The sequence below is a fragment of the Eubalaena glacialis genome, chromosome 20, assembly GCF_028564815.1.
Source record: "Eubalaena glacialis isolate mEubGla1 chromosome 20, mEubGla1.1.hap2.+ XY, whole genome shotgun sequence".
NCBI classification, from domain to species: Eukaryota; Metazoa; Chordata; class Mammalia; order Artiodactyla; family Balaenidae; genus Eubalaena; species Eubalaena glacialis.
The window spans coordinates 3,996,910-4,018,295 of NC_083735.1; the positions used below are offsets into that span (position 1 = coordinate 3,996,910).

The following is a 21,386-nucleotide window of genomic DNA, read 5'->3' on the forward strand; positions in this document are numbered from 1 at the left end:
TATTTTCATTTAAAAAATTCTCTAAAAATGTTTTCTCACAATTAACTTATTCAAGTTTGCTAATGAAGTTAAACATTGTTTTTATATTTATTAATCATTTGCATTTTACCAGGTTCTGTTTGGCTCCCACTATTACTTCTAGAAGACTTAGGATGGGTGGAGGGAGAAGAGAAATGGAAAATAAAGTAAGATTTTGAAATGTGATAAGAGGAATAGAGTGGAGAGAACAGGAGGAGGGGCAGCAACTCTAATTCTCAGACCTTCCTTGGCTGACTTCCTTCCCCTCGGCTAGATTCCATCACTACCCTCTATTTTAGAGCTTGACTCCTTTTAACTCTAAGTTGGTTTATTTTGACCAGGATCTCATTCCCTAGTAATCCTTCCTAGAGACTCCAGTGGACAAAGGGTCATTCTGGACCACGGAGCTTTCTCATTTGATCTGGAATGTTGATGAAATAATAACCATATCTCACTTTTAACTAAAATACCACTGTGAATACTATATTTAATCATTATTGGTAGCAACTCCTGGAAAATAGAGCATTGTATTTCACTTATATACTGCAATTACAAGCATACCTCATTTTATTGTGCTTCTCTTCATTGTGCTTCACAGATACTGTGTTTTTTGCAAGTTGAAAGTTTGTGGCAAAACTGCATCGAGCAAACCTATTGGTGCCATTTCCCAGCAGCATTATTTTTTAATTAAGGTATGTGCCTTGTTTTTTTTAGATACAATACTATTGAAGAGACTACAGTATAGTGTAACCATAACTTTTATAAGCAGTGGGAAACCAAAAAATTTGTATTACTTGCTTTTTGTATTATGATATTCACTTTCCTGTGGTAGTCTGAAACTGAACCCACAATATCTTTTAGGTATGCCTGTACTACTTCATTACTTGCAAAATATCTTTAATTCTTGGTGATAGACATTCAAAAACTATATTTCATCCACAAATGTTAAATATTCAGAATTGTCTATGAGTGAGACAATATTTCTGGGCTTCTAAGAATATTCAGATCCCTAGAAAGTGATACACCAGAGTATTAATTCTCTAGGTTCTCCTATAGTGCCCAGAAAATACAAGTCTACTTTGGAGAAACGTGCTCACCAACTTTCTAAGTATGAACTTGGTTTTCCTAAGAGGGGTGTACTGACTCTGGGACATGTGCATCTCAGTATAAATTAGTGACATTATATCCTTCCACTTTGTGAAGAAGACATTATTTGCATTTCAGCAGTTAAAGACTACCCTCTAAATGCAAGGTGAAAATCCTATTAATCTAGTGTGCAATTTGTACGTAGTAGTTACACAAATTATTCTGAATGGTTAAGACTGGTTTCCTAAATCAAGTTATCTGTGGACTCTCTCCCCATACCCACATTCATTACTATAAATAAATCAAATTTTGTTGTTAAAAATCTTAATTGGGGGTTAGAAGGAAATATTGATACATTGTTTCCTCTCTGATTATACCTGATGGTTTCTATTTGAAATACAGTTGATCCTTGAACAACAAAGGTGTTAGGGGTGCTGACCCTCAGCACAGTTGAAATCCAGATATAACTTTATAGTCAGCCCTGGGTATCTGGTTCCTCTGTATCTTTGGTTGCACATCTAAAGATCGTGTAGTACTGTGGCATTTACTGTTAAAAAAAAAAACACGTATAAGTGGACCTGTGTATTTCAAACCTGTGTTGTTCAAGGGTCAGCTCTATAACATGTTATCTGAAAATTTGTGAGAGGGGAATTCCAATCATAAAACATGCCATTTTTATAATCTAAAGATTTTACCAGAAAAAAAGAAATTTCAATTGATATTTGAATTTTCTGCTGACTTCTTTTCTTAGATGTTTATATTTTACACTTGAAGAATAATCTTCAAAATATTTATTGTTGGAATACAACTATTCAAAGGCATTATATAAAAATGCCTGTTGGTGGAAGCCATGCTTTCAGTCTGTTCTTAACACCCTCCAACATTTCAGTAGCTGTCTTCTGGCTACACATTCTGAGACTGAAAAGCTACAGTTATTTCATTTCCTTTTGTGTAATATAGTCTCTCAACCTTCCATTTCCAGTGCCTCTTTGCATATGATATATGTATTTTTAACATCTTTACTGGAGTATAATTCCTTTACAATGGTGTGTTAGTTTCTGCTTTATAACAAAGTGAATCAGCTATACATGTTCATATATCCCCATATCCCCTCCCTCTTGCATCTCCCTCACTCCCACCCTCCTTATCTCACCCACGCTGGGTGGTCAAAAAGCACCGAGCTGATCTCCCTGTGCTATGTGGCTGCTTCCCACTAGCTATCTATTTTACATTTGATAGTGTATATATGTCCATGCCACTCTCTCACTTCGTCCCAGCTTACCCTTCCCCCTCCCTGTGTCCTCAAGTCCATTCTCTACATCTGCATCTTTATTCCTATCCTGCTACTAGGTTCTTCAGCACCTTTTTTTTTTTTTTAGATTCCATATATATGTTAACATGCAGTATTTCTTTTTCTCTTTCTGACTTACTTCACCCTGTATGACAGTCTCTAGGTCCATCCATCTCATTACAAATAACTCAATTTCATTTCTTTTTATGGCTGAGTAATATTCCATTGTATATATGTGCCAGATCTTCTTTATACGTTCATCTGTCAATGGACACTTAGGTTGCTTCCATGTCCTGGCTATTGTAAATAGTGCTGCAATGAACATTGTGGTACATGACTCTTTGAATTATGGTTTTCTCAGGGTAAATGTCCAGTAGTGGGATTACTGGGTCATATGGTAGTTCTATTTTTAGTTTTTTAAGGAACCTCCGTAGTGTTCTCCATAGTGGCTGTATCAATTTACATTCCCACCAACAGTGCAAGAGGGTTCCCTTTTCTCCACACCCTCTACAGCCTTTTTTGTTTGTAGATTTTTTGATGATGGCCATTCTGACTGGTGTGAGGTGATACCTCATTGTAGTTTTGATTCGCCTTTCTCTAATGATTAGTAATGTTGAGCATCCTTTCATATGTTTGTTGGCAATCTGTATATCTTCTTTGGAGAAATGTCTATGTAGCTCTTCTGACCATTTTTGGATTGGGTTGTTTGTTTTTTGATATTGAGCCGCATGAGCTGCTTGTAAATTTTGGAGATTACTCCTTTGTCAGTTGCTTCATTTGCAAATATTTTCTCCATTCTGAGGGTTGTCTTTTTGTCTGCTTTATGGTTTCCTTTGCTATGCAAAAGCTTTTAAGTTTCATTAGGTCCCATTTGTTTATTTTTATTTTTATTTCCATTTCTCTAGGAGGTGCGTCAAAAAGCATCTTGCTGTGATTTATGTCATACACTGTTCTGCCTATGTTTTCCTCTAAGAGTTTGATAGTGTCTGGCCTTACATTTAGGTCTTTAATCCATTTTGAGTTTATTTTTTTGGTACAGTGTTAGGGAGTGTTCTAATTTCATTCACTTACATGTAGCTGTCCAGTTTTCCCAGCACCACTTATTGAAGAGGCTGTCTTTTCTCCACTGTATATTCTTGCCTCCTTTATGAAAGATAAGGTGACCATATGTGCATGGGTTTATCTCTGGGCTTTCTATCCTGTTCCATTGACCTATATTTCTGTTTTTGTGCCAGTACCATAGTGTCTTGATTACTGTAGCTTTGTAGTATAGTCTGAAGTCCAAGAGCCTGATTCCTCCAGCTCCATTTTTCTTTCTCAAGATTGCTTTGACTATTCGGGGTCTTTTGTGTTTCCATACAAATTGTGAAATTTTTTTGTTCTAGTTCTGTGAGAAATACCATTGGTAGTTTGATAGGGATTGCATTGAATCTTTGGTTGCTTTGAGTAGTATAGTCATTTTCACAATATTGATTCTTCCAATCCAAGAACATGGTATATCTCTCCATCTGTTTGTATCATATTTAATTTCTTTCATCAGTGTCTTCTAGCTTTCTGCATACAGGACTTTTGTCTCCTTAAGTAGGCTTATTCCTAGGTATTTTATTCTTTTTGTTGCAGTGGTAAATGGGAGTGTTTCCTTGATTTCTCTTTCAGATTTTTCATCATTAGTGTATAGGAATGCAAGAGATTTCTGTGCATTAACTTTGTATCCTGCTACTTTACCAAATTCATTGATTAGGTCTGTTAGTTTTCTGGTAGCATCTTTAGGATTCTCTGTATAGTATCATGTCATCTGCAAACAGTGACAGCTTTACTTCTTCTTTTCTGATTTGGATTCCTTTTATTTCATTTTCTTCTCTGATTGCTGTGGCTAACACTTCCAAAACTATGTTGAATAATAATGGTAAGAGTGGGCAACCTTGTCTTTTTCCTGATCTTAGAAGAAATGGTTTCAGTTTTTCACCATTGAGAACGATGTTGGCTGTGGGTTTGTCATATATGGCCTTTATTATGTTGAGGAAAGTTCCCTCTATGCCTACTTTCTGGAGGGTTTTTATCATAAATGGGTGTTGAATTTTGATGAAAGCTTTTTCAGCATCTATTGAGATGATCATATGGTTTTTCTCCTTCAATTTGTTAATATGGTTTATCACATTGCTTGATTTGCATATATTGAAGAGTCCTTGCATTCCTGGGATAAACCCCACTTGATCATGGAGTCTGATCCTGTTAATGTGCTGTTGGATTCTGTTCGCGAGTGTTTTGTTGAGGATTTTTGTATCTATGTTCATCAGTGATATTGGCCATAGTTTTCTTTCTTTGTGACATCTTTGTCTGGTTTTGGTATCAGGGAGATTGTGGCATTGTAGAGTGAGTTTGGGAGTGTTCCTCCCTCTGCTATATTTTGGAGGAGTTTGAGAAGGATAGGTGTTAGCTCTTCTTTAAATGTTTGATAGAGTTCGCCTGTGAAGCTACCTGGTGCTCAGCTTTTGTTTGTTGGAAAATTTTTAATCACACTTTCAATTTCAGTGCTTGTGATTGGTCTGTTTATATTTTCTGTTTCTTCCTCATTCAGTCATGGAAGGTTGTGCGTTTCTAGAATTCGTCCATTTCTTCCAGGTTGCCCATTTTATTAGCAGATAGTTGCTTGTAGTAATCTGTCATGATCCTTTGTATTTCTGCAGTGTCAGTTGTTACTTCTCCTTTTTCATTTCTAATTCTATTGATTTGAGGCTTCTCCCTTTTTTTCTTGATGAGTCTGGCTAATGGTTTATCAATTTTGTTTATCTTCTCAAAGAACCAGCTTTTAGTTTTATGGATCTTTGCTATTGTTTTCTTCATTTCTTTTTCATTTATTTCTCTTCTAATCGTTATGATTTCTTTCCTTCTGCTAACTTTGGGGTTTTTTTCTTCTTCATTCTCTAATTACTTTATGTGTAAGATTAGGTTGTTTATTTGAGATGTTTCTTGTTTCTTGAGGTAGGATTGTATTGCTATAAGCTTCCCTCTTAGAACTGCTTTTGCTGCATCCCATAGGTTTTGGGTGGTCCTGTTTTCATTATTATTTGTTTCTAGGTATTTTTTGATTTCCTTTTTGATTTCTTCAGTGATCTCTTGGTTATTTAGTAGTGTATTGTTTAGCCTCCATGTGTTTATATTTTTTACAGATTTTTTTCTGTAATTGATAGCTAGTCTCCTTTTGTTGCAGTCAGAAAAGATACTTGATACGATTTCAATTTTCTAAAATTTACCAAGGCTTGATTTGTGACCCAAGATATGATCTATCCTGGAGAATGTTCCATGAGCACTTGAGAAGAAAGTGTATTCTGTTGTTTTTGGATGGAATGTCCTATAAATATGAATTAAGTCCATCTTGTTTAATGTATCATTTAAAGCTTGTGTTTCCTTATTTATTTTCATTTTGGATGATCTGTACATTGGTGAAAGTGGGGTGTTAAAGTCCCCTACTATTATTATGTTCCTGTCGATTTCCCCCTTTTATGGATGTTAGCATTTGCTTTATGTGTTGAGCTGCTCCTATTTTGGGTGCATAAACATTTACAATAGTCGTATCTTCTTCTTGGGTTGATCCCTTGATCATTATGTAGTGTCCTTCTTTGTCTCTTGTAATAGTCTTTAAGTCTATTTTGTCTGATATGAGAATTGCTACTCCAGCTTCTTTTGATTTCCATTTGCATGGAATATCTTTTTCCATCCCCTCACTTTCAGTATGTATGTGTCACTACGTCTGAAGTGGGTCTCTTTTACACAGCATATGTACGGGTCTTGTTCTTGTATCCATTCACGAGTCTATGTCTTTTGGTTAGCGCATTTAATCCATTTACAATTAAGGTAGTTATCGATTTGTATGTTCCTATTACCAGTTTCTTAATTGTTTTGGGTTTGTTATTGTAGTTCTGTTCATTCTCTTGTGTTTCCTACCTAGAGAAGTTCCTTTAGCATTTATTGTAGAGCTGGTTTTGTGGTGCTGAATTCTCTTAGCTTTTGCTTGTCTGAAAAAGATTTAATTTCACCGTCAAATCTGAATGAGATCCTTGCTGGGTAGAGTAATCTTGGTTGTAAGTTTTTCCCTTTCATCACTTTAAATATGTCCTGCCACTCCCTTCTGGCTTGCAGAGTTTCTGCTGAAAGATCAGCTGTTAACCTTATGGGGATTCCTTTGTATGTTATTTGTTGTCTTTCCCTGCTGCTTTTAATATTTCTTCTTTGTATTTAATTTTTGTTAGTTTGATTAATATGTGTCTTGGTGTGTTTCTCCTTGGATTTATCCTGTATGGGACTCTCTGCGCTTCCTGGACTTGATTATTTCCTTTCCCATATTAGGGAAGTTTTCAACTATAATCTCTTCAAATATTTTCTCAGTCCCTTTCTTTTTCTCTTCTTCTTCTGGGACCCCTGTAATTCGAATGTTGGTGTGTTTAATTTTGTCCCACAGGTCTCTGAGACTGTCCTCAATTCTCTTCATTCTTTTTTCTTTATTCTGCTCTGCAGTAGCTATTTCCACTATTTTATCTTCCAGGTCACTTATCCCTTCTTCTGCCTCAGTTATTCTGCTATTGATTCCTTCTAGAGAGTTTTTAATTTCATTTATTGTGTTGTTCATCATTGTTTTTTTGCTCTTTAGTTCTTCTAGGTCCTTGTTAAACGTTTCTAGTATTTTCCCCATTCTATTGCCAAGATTTTGGATCATCTTTACTATCATTACTCTGAATTCTTTTTCAGGTAGACCGCCTATTTCCTCTTCATTTGTTTGCACTGGTGGGTTTTTACCTTGCTCCTTCATCTGCTGTGTGTTTCTCTGTCTTCTCATTTTGCTTAACTTACTGTGTTTGGGGTCTCCTTTTCACAGGCTGCAGGTTTGTAGTTCCCATTGTTTTTGGGGTCTGCCCCCAGTGGCTAAGGTTGGTTCAGTGGGTTGTGTAGGCTTCCTGGTGGAGGGGACTAGTGCCTGTGTTCTGGTGGATGACGCTGGATATTGTCTTTCTGTTGCGCAGGTCCGCGTCCAGTGGTGTCTGTGACCTTATTATGATTTTAGGCAGCCTTTCTGCTACTGGGTCGGGTTGTGTTCCTGTCTTGCTAGTGGTTGGCATAGTGTGTCCAGCCCCGTAGCTTGCTGGTCATTGAGTGGAGCTGGGTCTTGGCATTGACATGGAGTTCTCTGGGAGATTGTTGCCTTTTGATATTACGTGGAGCTGGGAGGTCTCTGGTGGACCAATATCCTGGACTTGGCTCTCCCACCTCAGAGGCACTGGTCTGACACCCGGCCAGAGCACCAAGATCCTGTCATCCACACTGCTCAGAATAAAAGGGAGAAAAAAAGAAAGAAAAAATAAATTAAATAAAATAAAGTTATTAAAATAAAAATTATTATTAAAAATTTAAAAAATAATAAGTACTAAAAAAAAAGAAAGAAAGAAAGAAGAGAGCAACCAAACCAAAAAACAAATCCACCAATGATCAGAAGCACTAAAAACTATACTAAAAAAAAAAATACGGGCAGACACAACCCTAGGACAAATGTAAAGGCAAAGCTATAGAGACAAAGTTACACAAAAAAGCATACAGATACACAGTCAGAAAAAGAGAAAAAGGAAAAATATATATATCGATATATTAAAAAAAAAAAGAGAGCAACCAAATCAATAATCTACCAATGATAGTAAACTCTAAATACTAAAGTAAGATAAACATAAAACCAGAAAGAAATTATATGCAGAAAGCAAACCCCAAGTCTACAGTTGCTCCGAAAGTCCACCACCTCAATTTTGGGATGATTCATTGTCTGGTTTCGTGGTGCTGAATTGAAGGTGATCTCCACATCTTACTCCTCTGCCATCTTGAAGGTCTTAACTTGTATATGATATTTTTATATGTTTTAGTTAATGAAGTTTTTTAATAAGCTGTATTTTGCATTTTATTTTAATGACCTAAAAAACTCTCAAACTTTGTTTTTAATTTGCTCTCAAAAATATTCAAATTAGAATTTGCATTTACCACTTCACTGTGTTGGTAATAATCAGCAGAATGAAATGGTAAGTACAAGGAAATACATCTTTTATGGTTGGACAAACCCATCAATAGGAACAAAAAAAGGTTGCCTCTCTCTTTTTTTTAAGTAAGTTTGAGAAAGCATCTGTCTTACTCTAAACAATATACTTCACCAACCATGTAAGAATTTATTTCCATTGTCCTGATTTACTTAGTTGAAAAATGGCCTTACCAGCTTGCAAGTTACTTATTGTTCTTATTAAAGGAAGTTTTTTCTTTATGGAAGGCAATGACCTACAGTAGATAGTAATTTTATACAGTAGAGATTCTACAACTAGTGCTTTCTTAACTATTTCTTCAGTGTTTAAATATCATCAGCATAAAGGGCGTTAAGAGAACTGATGACATAAAAATCCTCTCAATATATGCAGCATGGAAAAAGACTGAGAATTTGAAATCCCAAATCATGACTCTTTTATCAATGTCAAAGTTGAGTCAAAAGTGAAGCTAATTGCATGATGAGAGAAAGAACCTTATTCAGCACATAGCAAAAAGGTAATTTAAGAGAATGTAGTTATGTTACAAGAAGAATGTAGCCGATTTAGCTCAAAAGAATTCCTTTAACCTCCTATTCAAGAGTAGATATTTTACTGACACTAGTTCAAAGGTTATAAATTCAACAAACTGGATATTTGTATTTCTCATATGGTTATATAGTTTACCAGACAGGCAAAAGTGATTATCAACATGTTAGATCTGTTTCAATGAATGGGTGGGTTATGAAGTCAGAAGATTTGTAGATGATGTGACATTTAACTACATTTGAAGAATAGTCTTTGGATGATAGGACAGGAAAATATAGGAAATACTAAGTATGACACTGAGCATGAAGGATTGCTTGAAATATTAAATAACTATTACATTTTAAAGGGCTACTGATAGGAACAAAGAAAGGTGCAGTTCAAGGAAGTAGTAAATAAATGTGCTATAGCTGTGGCTCTACTGGTTGTTCTAAGGGCCTAAGCTCAGTCTGTTTGTTTCTTCTCCTTGGGCTGTCATTGCCCTGGGTGTTCAGCTGAGGTTCTCACAAGGCAACACTGCATTCCGTGAGGGCAGTGAGCTGGTGGTGGTTCTGAAACCCAGTCAGGCACCTGTTGCCAGATCCCCCTACTTTAAAGAGAGGAAATGTGCCTTGATGAGGGTGAGGTTCTTATACTCAGATATGGTTCTCTAATCCATGGTTTTCCTGACATTGACTGAGCACTGAATGGTGGCTTCTTCTTACGACTCTCTTCAGAACACAGATAAATAAGGGAAGAATCTATCTTCTAAAATCAAGGTAGTTGAATAAACATAATAAGTGTATCATGGTAGGATAACACAGATAAATGGGCACAGAATTGGTAAAATTATATTCCATATTTAGAAAATGTTAAGTAGCTTATTATGGGTAAAATACAAATTTTTTTGGCACCATGATATATCTGAATGTGAAAAACTTACACATTCTAAATTGAGAAGGCCATTTTATACAATTCAGAATTGTTAGAATATTCTTAAAGGCAAAAAAATGAGATCCATAAAATTTAAAGTTTCAAAGTGTGTGTGTGTGTGTTTCAGGCTGAGAAAGAGATGCATAAACAGGACCACATACATCCATAAGTAGGGTACCTGAGCTAGAGGGCTGGCAAACTTTATATATTCCATGATGGAAAAAAGGGAATTCATTACCCAGCAACTAGTAATTCTGCTGGATACTATACATGTGACTTCATTATGCCTTACAGCACCCTATATTACCACAGTTTTTAAAGAATGGTCATTTATTTTCAAGATGAGGAAGCAGAAAATGAACAATTGACATTAGCTTGTTTAGTTCAGTCAGTGTCAGAGCTGAAATTAGAATCTAGGTGTGTTCAATTAAATAGCCCGTGTGATATCCAATAAACCAAGTTGGTACAGTTTCCTGATTCAGGTCCATGGACACTCTGTTAAGTTTATAAATTGTAATAATGGGAAAAAGATATTTGGATGTTTGTAACTATAGTCTCTGCATTAAATATTTAGTAAGAGTTGTAAGAATTAGGTGTTGAGAAGTAGAGAGGAAAAAATCTACTGAAATACATGCTACTAAGAGTGAAGATTAGCTCCCAGTTTGAGATCCCTAAAATAAATGAGCATAAACACTTGAAATAAATCTTGGATGACTTTTGAATTATTTATTTTATCTAAATACATTGTAAGGTGTTTGCAAACAGATTCTTTCCCTGCTCTCACTTGCCCCATCCCATCCTAACTCCCCAAGGTTTCACAATAAACTTCACCCAGTAGCAAACAAAAAACAAACAAAACAAAACAAAAAAACAGTTTTTATTATAGTACCTAACTTCTGATGGGAAGGTAAACATTAAATGTTGTTTTATTAATGAATTGAAATGGTCAAATACACAAAAAAGCTTTGTAAGATATCCAGAGAAAAACAGCAGGCAACTTATTGGGAAAAATCCAGTTTGAATGACAGTAAACTTCTTATCAGAAATCATGGAAGTCAGAAAGAAGTAGTACAATATTTTTCAAGTGCTGAAAGAAAAATTAACGTAAATTCAGAAACTTAAAGTCAGTCAAAATATTAATTAGGTGTGACAGGTCACTGAAGACATTCTCAGATAAAGAAAAATGAAGACAGTTTGTCACAGGCATACCTATTCTAAAGAATGGCTAAAGGAAATTCTCTAAACAAAAAAGAAATAATTTAAAAAACAAACTTTGATACTTCAAAAAGAAAGACAGAACACAGTAAGCAAAAATATGGGAATATACATTTGGCTTTTATTCTCCACTTGAGCATTTAAATTCTGTTTGACAATTGAAGTGAAAATTGTGAAAATGTCTGATATGTTTTTAAATGTATACAGAGGAAAGTTTTAAAGCAATTATATTATAAATGAAAGAAAGTAAAGAAATTTAAGAGGAGGAAAAATGTCTCTATTTCATTCAAACTAGTGAAATGAGGACACCAGTGTACTGTGATAAGTTATGTGGATATAATACAATGCTTAGAGCAAACAATTAAAAAGCTATGCAAAGAATTACAATCAAACACACTACAGATAAATGAAAATAAGATTTTTAAATGTTCGAGTAACACAGAGAGGCAAGAAAAAGAGAAAGAAATGAAAGAGAAGAACAAGAGAAAAATTAAAATGTCAGACTTAAGCTCTAACAAATCAATAATTACATACTTTCTAAGTCAGTGGTTGGCAGAGTGGATTAGTAAACATGCTTCCACTATACTCTGTGTACAAGAAACTCACTTCAAGTATAATGATATAGAAATGTAGAAGGATGGAAAAAAGATACATCATAAAAATTTTAATAAAAGAACAACAGGTATGGCTATGTTAATATTAAAAAAGTCACAATTTAATAAATATTACATAGACTTCCCAGCAAAGAAATTTACCAGAGTAAGCAAGGGTCATTATACAATGATAAAGGGTTGATACAATAAAAAGACATATTTCTTTAAAATATTTATAGGAACATTTTCATATCCAAAGATACTAAAGTTTAAAGAGCTATGTAACATGAAGACAAACATTTTCAACCCCTATCTGCAAAAAGGACTAACTTTTGATAATAAAAAACCATTACAAATTGGGAGGGGGGACCTTCAAGATGGCGGAGGAATAAGACGTGGAGATCACCTTCCTCCCCACAAATACATCAGAAGTACATCTTCATGTGGAACAACTCCTACAGAACACCCACTGAACGCTGGCAGAAGACCTCAGACTTCCCAAAAGGCAGGAAACTCCCCACATACCTGGGTAGGGCAAAAGAAAAAAGAAAAAAAAAAACAAAAGAATAGGTACTGTATCTGCCTCTCTGGGAGGGAGCTGTGAAGGAGGAAAGGTTTCCACACACTAGGAAGCCCCTTCACTGGTGGAGACAGGGGATGGTAGGGGGGAAGCTTCGGATCCATGGAGGAGAGCGCAGCAACAGGGGTGCAGAGGGCAAAGTGGAGAGATTCCCACATGGAGGATCAGTGCCGACCAGCACTCACCAACCCCAGAGGCTTGTCTGCTCACCTGCCGGGGTGCGCGGGGGCTGGGAGCTGAGGCTTGGGCTTTGGAGGTCGGATCCCAGGGAGAGGACTGGGGTTGGCTGCTTGAACACAGCCTGAATGGGGCTAGTGTGGCACAGCTAGCCAGGAGGGAGTCAGGGAAAAAGTCTGGAGCTGCCTAAGAGGCAAGAGACCATTGTTTCAGGGTGCACGAGGAGAGGGGATTCAGAGTACTGCCTAAATTAGCTCCAGAGATGGGCACGAGCCGTGGCTATCAGCGCGGACACCAGAGACAGCCATGAAATGCTAAGGCTGCTGCTGCAGCCACCAAGAAGCCTGTGTGCGAGCCCAGGTCACTCTGCACACCTCCCCTCCCGGGAGCCTTTGCAGCCCGCCACGGCCAGGGTCCCGTGATCCAGGGACAACTTCCCCGGGAGAACGCAAGGTGCGCCTCAGGCTGGTGCAACGTCACGCTGGCCTCTGCCACCGCAGGCCCGCCCCGCATATTTACCCCTCCCTCACCCCGGCCTGAGTGAGCCAGAGCCCCCAAATCAGCTGCTGCTTTAACCCCGTCCTGTCTGAACGAAGAATAGAGGCCCTCAGGCAACCTACACGCAGAGGCAGGGCCAAAGCCAAAGCTGAACCCCGAGAGCTGTGCAAACAAAGAAGAGAAAGGGAAATTTCTCCCAGCAGCCTCAGGAGCAGCGGATTAAATCTCCACAATCAACTTGATGTACCTGCATCTGTGGAATACCTGAATAGACAACAAATCATCCCAAATTGAGGAGGGAGACTTTGGGAGCAACTGTAGACTTGGAGTTTGCTTTCTGCATCTAATTAGTTTCTGGTTTTATGTTTATTTTAGTTTAGTATTTAGAGCTTATTATCATTGGTAGATTTGTTTATTGATTTGGTTGCTCTCTTCCTTTTTTTCATATACATATATTTTTTATTTTCCTTTTTCTCTTTTTGTGAGTGTGTATGTGTATGCTTCTATGTGTGTTTTTTTCTGTGTAGCTTTGCTTTTAACATCTGTCCTAGAGTTCTGTCTGTATTTTTTTTTTTCTTTAAGTATAGTTTTTAGTGCTTCTTATCATTGGTGGATTTGTTTTTTGGTTTGGTTGTTCTCCTCTTTCTTTCTTTCTGACTTTTTCAAAGTTACTTTTTCATTTTTAATAATTAAAATTTTTTTTATTTTAATAACTTTATTTTATTTTATTTTACTATTTTCATTCTTTTTTTTTTCTCCCTTTTCTTCTGAGCCATGTGGCTGACAGGGTCTTGGTGCTCTTTCCGGGAATCAGGCCTAAGCCTCTGAGGTGGGAGAGCCGAGTTCAGAACATTTGTCCACCAGAGACCTCCCAGCCACATGTAATATCAAATGGCAAAAGCTCTCCCACAGATCTCCATCTCAACGCTAAGACACAGCTACATTCAACAACCAGCAAACTACATTGCTGGACAACCCATGCCAAACCACTAGCAAGACAGGAACACACACCCACCCATTAGCAGAGAGGCTGCCTAAAATAATAAAAAGTTCACAGACACCCCAAAACACACCACTGAACACAGTCATGCCCACCAGAAAGACAGGATCCAGCCTCATCCACCAGAACACAGGCACCAGTCCCCTCCACCAGGAAGCCTACACAACCCACAGAACCAACCTTACCCACTGGGGGCAGACCCCAAAAACAATGGAAACTACGAACCTGCAGCCTGCGAAAAGGAGACCCCAAATGCAGTAAGTTAAGCAAAATGAGAAGGCAGAGAAACACACAGCAGATGAAGGAGCAAGGCAAAAACCCACCAGACCTAACAAATGAAGAGGAAATAGGCAGTCTACCTGAAAAAGAATTCAGAGTAATGATAGTAAAGGTGATCCAAAATCGTGAAAATAGAATGGAGAAAATAGAAGAAACGTTTAACAAGGACCTAGAAGAACTAAAGAGCAAACAAACGAACAACACAATAAATGAAATTAAAAGTTTTCTAGAAGGAATCATTAGCAGAAAAACTGAGGCAGAAGAACGGATAAGGACCTGGAAGATAAAATAGTGGAAATAACTAGTGCAGAGCACAATAAAGAAGAAAGAATGAAGAGAATTGAGGACAGTCTCAGAGACCTCTGGGACAACATTAAATGCACCAACATTCAAAGTATAGGGGTCCCAGAAAAAGAAGAGAAAAAGAAAGGGACGGAAAAAATATTTGAAGGGATTATAGTTGAAAACTTCCCTAATATGGGAAAGGAAATCAAGTCCAGGAAGCACAGAGAGTCCCATACAGGATAAATCCAAGGAGAAACATGCCAAGACACATATTAATCAAACTATCAAAAATTAAAAACAAACAAAAAATATTAAAAGCAGCAAGGGAAAAGCAAGAAATAACATACAAAGGAATCCCCATAAGGTTAACAGCTGATCGTTCAGCAGTAACTCTGCAAGCCAAAAGGGAATGGCGGGACAAATTTAAAGTGAGGAAAGGGTAAAACCTACAACCAAGATTACTCTACCCAGCAAGGATCTCATTCAGGTTCGACAGAGAAATTAAAACCTTTACAGACAAACAAAAGCTAAGAGAATTCAGCACCACCAAACCAGCTTTACAACAAATGCTAAAGGAACTTCTCTAGGCAGGAAACACAAGAGAAGGAAAAGTCCTACAATAACAAACCCAAAACAATTAAGAAACTGGTATTAGGAACAAACATATCAATAACTACCTTAAATGTAAATGGATTAAATGCTCCAACCAAAAGACATAGACTGGCTGATGGATGCAAAAATAAGACCCGTATATATGCTGTCTACAAGAGACCCACTTCAGACCTAGGGACACATACAGACTGAAAGTGAGGGGATGGAAAATGATATTCCATGCAAATGGAAATCAGAAGAAAGCTGGAGTAGCAATTCTCATATCAGACAAGACAGACTTTAAAATAAAGACTATTACAAGAGACAAAAAAGGACACCACATAATGATCAAGGGATCAACTCAAGAAGAAGATATAACAAATGTAAATCTTTATTCACCCAACATAGGAGCACATCAATACATAAGGCAAACGCTAACAGCCATAAAAGGGAAAATCGACAGTAACACAATCATAGTAGGGGACTTTAACACCCCACTTTCACCAATGGACACATCATCCAAAATGAAAATAGATAAGGAAACACAGCTTTAAATGACACATTAGACATGATGGACTTAATTGATATTTATAAGACAGTCCATCCAAAAACAACAGAATACACTTTCTTCTCAAGTGCTCATGGAACATTCTCCAGGATAGATCATATCTTGGTTCACAAATCAAGCTGTGGTAGATTTTAGAAAATGGAAATCGTATCAAGTATCTTTTCTAACCACAACGCTGTGAGACTAGATATCAATTACAGGAAAAAATCTTTAAAAATACAAACACATGGAGGCTAAACAATACACTACTAAATAACCAAGAAATCACTGAGGAATTCAAAGAGGAAATCAAAAAATACCCAGAAAGAAATGACAATGAAAAGAGGATGACCCAAAATCTATGGGATACAGCAAAAACAGTTCTAAGAGGCAAGTTTATAGCAGTACAATCCTACCTCAAGAAACATCTCAAATAAACAACGTAACCTTACACCTAAAGCAATTAGAGAAAGTAGAACAAAAAAACCCCAAAGTTAGCAGAAGGAAAGAAATCATAAAGATCAGATCAGAAATAAATGAAAAAGAAATGAAGGAAATGATAAAGATCAATAAAACTAAAAGCTGGTTCTTTGAGAAGATAAATAAAATTGATAAACTATTAGCCAGACTCATCAAGAAAAAAAGAGAGAAGACTCAAATCAGTAGAATTAGAAATGAATAAGGAGAAGTAACAACTGTCACTGCAGAAATCCAAAGACCATGAGAGATTACTACAAGCAACTATATGCCAATAAAATGGACAACCTGGAAGAAATGGACAAATTCTTACAAAAGCACAACCTTCCATTACTGAACCAGGAAGAAATAGAAAATATAAACAGACCAATCACAAGCACTGAAATTGAAAGTGTGATTTAAAATCTTCCAACAAACAGAAGCCCAGGACCAGATGGCTTCACAGGCGAATTCTATCAAACATTTAGAGAAGAGCTAACACCTATCCTTCTCAAACTCTTCCAAAATATAGCAGAGGGATTATCACTCCCAAACTCATTCTACGAGGCCACCATCACCCTGATACCAAAACCAGAGAAAGATATCACAAAAAAAGAAAACTACAGGCCTCTATCACTGATGAACATAGATGCAAAAATCCTCAACAAAATCCTAGCAAACAGAATCCAACAGCACATTAAAAGGATCAGACACCATGATCAAGTGGGGTTTACCCCAGGAATGCAAGGATTCTTCAATATATGCAAATCAGTCAGTGTGATATACCATATTAACAAATTGAAGGAGAAAAACCATGTGATCATCTCAATAGATGCAGAAGAAGCTTTCGTTAAAATTCAACACCCATTTATGATAAAAACTCTCCAGAAAGTAGGCATAGAGGGAACTTACCTCAACCTAATAAAGGCCATGTATGACAAACCCACAGCCAACATCATTCTCAGTGGTGAAAAACTGAAACCATTTCCTCTAAGATCAGGAACAAGACTAGGTTGTCTACTCTCACCACTATTATTCAACATAGTTTTGGGAGTTTTAGCCACAGCAGTCAGAGAAGAAAAAGAAATAAAAGGAATCCAAATCAGAAGAGAAGAATTAAAGCTGTCACTGTTTGCAGATGACATGTTACTATACATAGAGAATCCTAAAGATGCTACCAGAAAACCGCTAGAGCTAATCAATGAATTTGGTAAGGTAGCAGGATGCATAATTAATGCACAGAAATCTCTTGCATTCCTATACACTAATGATGAATTATCTGAAAGAGAAATTATGGAAACACTCCCATTTACCATTGCAAAAAAAGAATAAAATACCTAGGAATAAGCCTACCTAAGGAGACAAAAGACCTGTATGCAGAAAACTAGAAGACACTGATGAAAGAAATTAAAGGTGTTTCAAACAGATGGAGAGATATACCATGTTCTTGGATTGGAAGAATCAATATTGTGAAAATGACTATACTACTCAAAGCAACCAAAGATTCAATGCAATCCCTGTCAAACTGCCAATGGCATTTTTCACAGAACTAGAACAAAAAATTTCACAATTTGTATGGAAACACAAAAGACCCCGAATAGCCAAAGCAATCTTGAGAAAGAAAAATGGAGCTGGAGGAATCAGGCTCTTGGACTTCAGACTATACTACAAAGCTACAGTAATCAAGACACTATGATACTGGCACAAAAACAGTAATATAGATCAATGGAACAGGATAGAAAGCCCAGAGATAAACCCACGCACATATGGTCACTTTATCTTTGATACAGGAGGCAAGAATATACAGTGGAGAAAAGACAGCCTCTTCAATAAGTGGTGCTGGGAAAACTGGACAGCTGCATGTAAAAGAATGAAATTAGAACACTCCCTAACACTGTACAAAAAAAGTAAAGTCAAAATGGATTAAAGACCTAAATGTAAGGCCAGACACTATCAAACTCTTAGAGGAAACATAGGCAGAACACTGTATGACATAAATCACAGCAAGATCCTTTTTGACCCACCTCCCATAGAAATGGAAATAAAAACAAAAATAAACAGATGGGACCTAATGAAACTTAAAAGCTTTCCCACAGCAAAGGAAACCATAAACAAGACGAAAAGACAACCCTCAGAATGGGAGAAAATATTTGCAAATGAAGCAACTGACAAAGGATTAATCTCCAAAATATACAAGTAGCACATGCAGCTCAGTATCAAAAAAACAAACAACCCAATCCAAAAATGGGCAGAAGACTTAAATAGACATTTCCCCAGAGAAGATATACAGATTGCCAACAAACACACGAAAGGATGTTCAACATCCCTAATCGTTAGAGAAATGCAAATCAAAACTACAATGAGGTATCACCTCACACCAGTCAGAATAGCCGTCATCAAAAAATCTACAAACAATAAATGCTGTAGAGGGTGTGGAGAAAATGGAACCCTCTTGCAGTGTTGGTGGGAATGTAAACTGATACAGCCACTATGGAGAACAGTATGGAGGTTCCTTAAAACACTAAAAATAGAACTACCGTACAACCCAGCAATTCCGCTACTGGGCATATACCCTGAGAAAACCATAATTCAGAAAGAGTCATGTACCACAATGTTCATTGCAGCTCTGTTTACAATAGCCAGGACATGGAAGCAACCTAAGTGTCCATCGACAGATGAATGGATAAAGATGTGGCACATATATACAATGGAATATTACTCAGCCATAAAAAGAAACGAAATTGAGTTATTTGTAGTGAGATGGATGGACCTAGAAACTGTCATACAGAGTGAAGTAACTCAGAAAGAGAAAAACAAATACCGCATGCTAATGCATATATATGAAATCTAAAAAAAAAAAAAAAAAAAAAAAGGTTCTGAAGAACCTAGGTGCAGTACAGGAATAAAGACGCAGACATAGAGAATGGACTTGAGGACACGGGGAGGGGGAAGGGTAAGCTGGGATGAAGTGAGAGAGTGGCATGGATATATATACACTACCAAATGTAAAATAGATAGCTAGTGGGAAGCAGCCACATAGCACAGGGAGATCAGCTCGGTGCTTTGTGACCACCTAGAGGGGTGGGATAGGGAGGGTGGGAGGGAGACGCAAGAGGGAGGGGATATGGGGATATATGTACATGTATAGCTGATTCACTTTGTTATACAGCAAAAACTAACACACCACTGTAAAGCAATTATACTCCAATAAAGGTGTTTAGAAAAAAAAAAAAGGCATTACAAATTAGTGAGAGAAAAACTGAAACCGTGAATAGATACATGGGCGTAGGTTACAAGCAGATAATTTTCTCTAGATCAGTATCTAATAACCAGTATAAATACTGAAAAATATTCAACCTCACAAAAGTAATTAAATAAATGCAAATTAAGAGAAAATGTAATTTGTTAAGCTAATGAAATAAAGGAAGATTAGAAAGTTGATTTGAAAATCCACCGGCAAGTTGCAGAAACATCTTTATTATTGTAATTTATCTGATGAAATCGATATACAAATGCTTGTGAAAATTTTTAACAACCTCATTTTTAAAATGAATTTGACAACCTTTATAAAAAGCCCACAAATACCTATACCCTTTAACATAGTATGTGTTCTTCCAGGAATCTTTATGAAATAACCTGTGACAGAGATTTACATGTAAACATACTAATCGCAGCGCTATTTGTAATAATAATAAATGCTAATATATACTGAGTGTTTAATATGGGCAAGATCCTATTATAAAACCTTTATATATTTGTGGTAAAGACAGTTAGTGTTCATCAAATATTTCAGGTGTTTCTCCATGTTTTCCAGCCTTTACACCACTTCAGTTGAGCCCAAGTGGCTGTTTTGGTCAATAGACTTCCCGGACCTGAAGTGTGTTGCTTCTGGGCTGAGGCAGTTACAAGCCAGTGTACTTTGTCCACCCTTTTCGTCGTCTGCTAAGAGGACCTTCGAAGCCATGTGAACATATGCTTGTGATGACAAAGAAGCATTACAAGAGGAAGATAGTCTTGTTTCTTAAGTTAACAAGTAGAAGAGATTTCCAGTAATGCATGTCAGACTTGATGTGAGCAAGAAATACGTTTTCCTGCCAAGTCACTGGGATTTCGGTTGGTATGTTATTCCAGCATAACCTTGACTGACTAGTAAAGTACATTAACACACACAATCCATTAGAAATCCCTAACAGGTAGGAACAGTCATTTCTTCATGTTACATGTGAGGAAATGAAGATACAGTGTGGTTAAGAAAAAAATTATCACCGTGAAGCACGCTGTGAGGGCAGCCTGGTCTGATCCTGCTGTTTATTACGACTGCTGATTCTTGCTCATGGGAGTTCATTCCAGCCTGTGATTTGTAATTTTATAATGTGTAGCTTAAAATTTGCATAATATACAGCTATTGTTATAGTTTTTATCTGTGAGAATCGCTCCGCTCCTGTTCTATGGAGAAACTGTATCCAAGGATTGGCTTTAAAAGCAGTCTTCCTATCTGTTATAATAACTATTGTTATTGAAATCAGTTAAAGTAAAGCTCCAGGTCTCGTAAAAAAATATATACTAATATAAATTGAAATTCCTCTTACTACAGATTCCTAGAAAAGAAGCATGATATGTAGTAAACATTGTTTTAAATGCATAGCTGAGCTTACAAGAAAGGAAAATCATCAAATACTAGAAATAAAGAAGAAACCCTTAATAAACAAACTGAGGCCATAAGCAGGTGTGGTCACTGCCATGTAGGTGTGATTGGTCATGAGGGGTCTTTGGGGTTGGTACCCACACAGGAGTAGTGGTGAGGACCTGGGTTTCCACATAAGGGGGTGTGAACTGAGAGATGCCTCCAGAGCCAGAATCTTAAAGGAGTAAATCTCACTGGACCAGGGGAAAAAAATCAGCTTTTGGCACAGGAAGAATAAATGTCTTTCTCTGCCTCAAATCTGACCAACCAAAAAGTTTCTCATAAATATATGAAAGCTTAAACTTGCACTTCATGTGGAAATTAGAAATTTATACCATATTTGTGTGCTGAAAGATCTCAAGGTGCAAAAGTTACCCAACTTAAAACAGGTTGATGGAGCTTCTACAGCTACAAAGAAACAAAGGCAAATGGCTCGGGTGGGATACTCTTACCAAGCAGGAGAGGAGGGATTCTCATGGGGAAAAACTATAACAATTTCTGTGCATTAGCTCAATATCAAAAAAACAACCCAATCCAAAAATGGGCAGAAGACCTAAATAGACATTTCTCCAAAGAAGATA

The 21,386-nt window shown here is 36.9% G+C and overlaps 1 long non-coding RNA gene across 1 annotated transcript in view; it reads left to right on the top strand.

Moving 5' to 3' along the window:
• Positions 1-19,955: 19,955 nt before the first annotated feature.
• The window catches only part of LOC133081410 (uncharacterized), a 31,481-nt gene continuing 30,050 nt past the window's right edge, over positions 19,956-21,386 (top strand). The window contains exon 1 of the long non-coding RNA XR_009698808.1: positions 19,956-20,238. This is a non-coding gene — a long non-coding RNA (uncharacterized LOC133081410). The remainder of the gene's footprint in view (positions 20,239-21,386) is intronic.